This window comes from Morone saxatilis, unplaced genomic scaffold, assembly GCF_004916995.1.
Source record: "Morone saxatilis isolate NCDOM2014 unplaced genomic scaffold, NCSU_SB_2.0 Contig8, whole genome shotgun sequence".
NCBI lineage: Eukaryota > Metazoa > Chordata > Actinopteri > Moronidae > Morone > Morone saxatilis.
Window position 1 is genome coordinate 3681435 of NW_023340257.1, and position 3769 is coordinate 3685203.

The 3769-nt window shown below is 41.5% G+C and overlaps 1 pseudogene; it reads left to right on the forward strand.

The window, feature by feature from the left end:
- The first annotated feature begins 220 nt into the window (after nucleotides 1-220).
- LOC118341950 lies at nucleotides 221-2456 on the forward strand (annotated as a pseudogene).
- Nucleotides 2457-3769: the final 1313 nt, after the last annotated feature.

A 3769-nucleotide genomic window follows, 5' to 3' on the forward strand; every position in this document is an offset into this window, starting at 1 on the left:
TGGTCATAGCCTTCACTACTTCTGTCTTTCTTTTCTTGATTTGTTTAGCAGTGCAACATGCACTTTCTCTGCCATTGTGTGACTAACTCGGTAGCTTTAGCAATACGTCTGCTTAGCCTTGTGGAAGACTATTGTCATTTATAATGAGTGCATGGCCATGAGCATGGGAGTGCTTTCACGTCAGCCAAACATTTTATTCTATGTTCAGTAGTTTGAGGTTATGTCTTTACTTTTCAACACCTCATCCAGATATGACGACATCACCTCCAAAAGTCTGATCCAATCAGGATCTCCCACTCGCTACCAGCTGAAACTATAGGAAGAGAATATTGGAAATATAAAAAGAATGACTTTTGGTAAAAAAAAATCCCAAAAAGGAAAACAAAACCATCTTACTGGTGGGTGAAACAGGAGCAGGAAAATCCACTCTAATCAACGCTCTGGTCAAACACCATGGGAGTGGAGTGGGAGGACGGTGTCTGGTTTGAGATCGTAAAGGAAGAGAAGAAAAGTCAAAGAGTCAGACATCAGATGTGATTGTTTATAAGATCTTTGGTTTTGAAGATAAAACCCTGCCCTACTCTCTGACCACCATCGACACTCCTGAATATGGGAGCACTGCAGGGATTGAACAAGATGCCATTGTCAGTCAGAGATTTTTTGACTTGTTCCGCTCAGTGGATGGAGTTCATGAGATGAATGAAGTGGGTCTGGTGCTGAAAGCGAGTGAGAATCGGCTGAGTGACCGACTAAGGTACATCTTTGATTCAGTGGCGTCTCTGTTTGGAAAAGATATGGAGAGGAACATTGTTGCTCTCATCACACACTCAGATGGTGTGATGCCTGAAGATGCCCTCCAAGCTCTAGAAGAAGCAGAAATCAAATGTGCCAAAAATGAAGAGAATGAGCCTCTTCACTTTATGTTCAATAACGCCAGAGCAAACAGAAAACAAAGAAAAATCAGGTTGCCTTAAAGAATGCATGGGACATAACAATGGATCAAATGCATCAGTTCACAGACTTCCTGGAAAATGCTTAACCTCAGAACCTGATAACAACCGTGGAAGTGTTGAAGTCACACATCAGACTGACAGCTTACATCCAAAACCTGCAAAAAGAGTTGAGTTTATTGAACTAAAACAGAAAGAAATCCAACAGACTCAGGAAGCTCTGAAGAAACATGAACAAGAGATGAATAGCAATAGGATGTTCACTGTAGAAGATAAAGAACCTATCAATGGTGGGATGTGGTGGTTGGTGTTTTTCAAAGGAGCTATCTGCTGTAAAGTCTGTGAGGAGAACTGTCACTTTCCTGGATGCACAGTGGCCTGGAAACCAGAATACTGTGAGGTCATGAAAGATGTGCCACTGCACTGTGTGTACAGGGAAGTGTCCTGTATCAGATCATGTGAAAGAAAACTGGAAGTTTGTGAACAAGACAAAGAAAGTTAAAAAAACAAACAAAGAAGACATGAAGGAGGAGAAATATGAAAAGGGTCAAACAGACTGTCAGGAGAAAACAAGCCTTTTGGGAAATCTACATAAGAAAATGGAATAACTCCAGAAAGAAAAAGATCAGTTGTTGGAACATGTCAGACTGGATGAGATCGCCCTGAATGTTAATGCACTGTCCACCTATGTCCACTTGGACATACTGATTGATAGAATGAAGGAGAAAGGAGACACAGAGAAGGTAAAGAAACTGATAGAGTTAAAGAGTCAAGTGGATGAAGGAACCACAACAGGAGTGCGTTCCATGTTCAGTAAACTAACAACAGCTGGTAAAGCAGTTAAAGCATATGAAGTAGGTCAACATCATTCTGACCTGTCACTCTTTAAACATTAGAGAAGAACAAGAACAAATATTCAGTATCACCAGAATCCATCTGATGAATCATTCAACATCCACTCATGGTAACGACAGGTTAAAGGTTGTTTAGCCGGCATCTATGGCCCTGGACCCCACTTGCCACCGGGCCATTGACAGCCGCAAGCTGCGGGACTGGGAGTTTGAATCAAATAAACCAGTCTTAATACTGGGGGATTCAAATATCAACCAAATCCCCAAATTCAATCATCTTGAGATCCAGGCTGACAGCTACCCGGGGGGGCCTCACTATATCACTTTTGAAAAATAATGGAAAAAACACCCATCCAGGACAATATAGAGGTGCTGATCCTCTTGGTGGGTATTAACAACAGGGACCAGGACCCAATTAATACATCGATCAAACAATTACGTACACTGCTAAAGAGGGCGCACTCGGTCTTCCCTAATGCAGACATTAGGGTACCTATTATAAATTTTTCATCTCCCCAGAGAGCAAAAGCATAATTTAAATGTCATTAATGATCATATCATCACTAACCTGGCACACCTCACAGCAGTCCCGCAGGACGAATTCACAACTACATCAGATAACATCCACTGGACTACAGAAACAGCTATCGGGATCTTCTCCCACTGGTGCAAACAACTGGAATTAAACTATTAAAGCAATTTTCAAAAATCTCCTACAGGGTTGCACCGGTGGGAGAACTGTCCCGCTGAGGTGACCACCGCGTCACAGAAGCCCTTCCTTCTCCCCCTCATCTAATACAGGGGGAGAGGTCGGACTCGGACGTGACAAGATCACTCCTGCCCCTCAATTTCCACCACAAACATTCATAGTAACAAAACATATCCACTCCAGGGTTATTTTACATCCAATACAACAAATACAGTTTATTGCATTTTTTGCACACCACCACAACATTTTCAAATCCATCTCATCAGCAATTTAATAATATTTGGCATTATAAGCAACTTCAACTGGACCCAGGGACAGAGGAGGAGAGCGGAGGGAACCTGGCCTTTTCCCCAACAGCTTCCGGACCAAACTCCAGCACCTGAGAACACAATATAAATGTAGTATTAAATGATAAATAAACACAATCAACAACCCATAACGAAATAATCTTCATCTCTATCTGTGTCTATTATTTCTACATCCTGATCCACAAACTGCAAAACAAGACTTTTTCATGTTGCAAATCTTTATTCACAATTCTGTATAATGAAGGTTTATATCCAGTATCATTTCCAAATGCATATGTCCTGAGCTGCACCTGTGACTGGTTAAACACAAACCTGGATCAATTCTATCCTCTGACACTCACGTGTTTGTTTGTTGTCTGTTGGCTGTTGTCTTCTGTCCTGCAAAAAGTATGCAGGACAAGTATGAATTAAAATTGCATTTACAAAATAACCTTTTACCTTATATTTCCAGAGAGATGGGGGGAATACAACGGACCGCACGTCCCCAGGGCCAGTGCATCTGAACCTTAATCAGGCTTTCCAAACACACTCATTCAAACCTAACCTAGCCAGAGGTGTGTGGTCCCTCATACCTCTCCTTCTGCTCTGTTGACATTTATTTTATTTTGTTTATTCTCTCTCTCTCTCTCTCTCTCTCTCTCTCTCTCTCTCTCTCTCTATATATATATATATAGACACACACACACACACACACACACACACCTTGCCTTTAACCCTTAACCTAACCGATTATTGTTATTATTATATAAATACCTAACCGGTATTATGTGGGAATAATCCACAACATACAATTATCCTAACCACTCTGGACCTTATATAATAATAATAACTAAGTCACAAGAATCTTTTAAGTACGATTAAGACAGGTTTTGAGAGGGCGAGGGAGGGCTGTGACGCGCTGCAGGGGTGCCGTATGATCTCCGCCTACCGCCGTAACAAAAACTTAAAAGA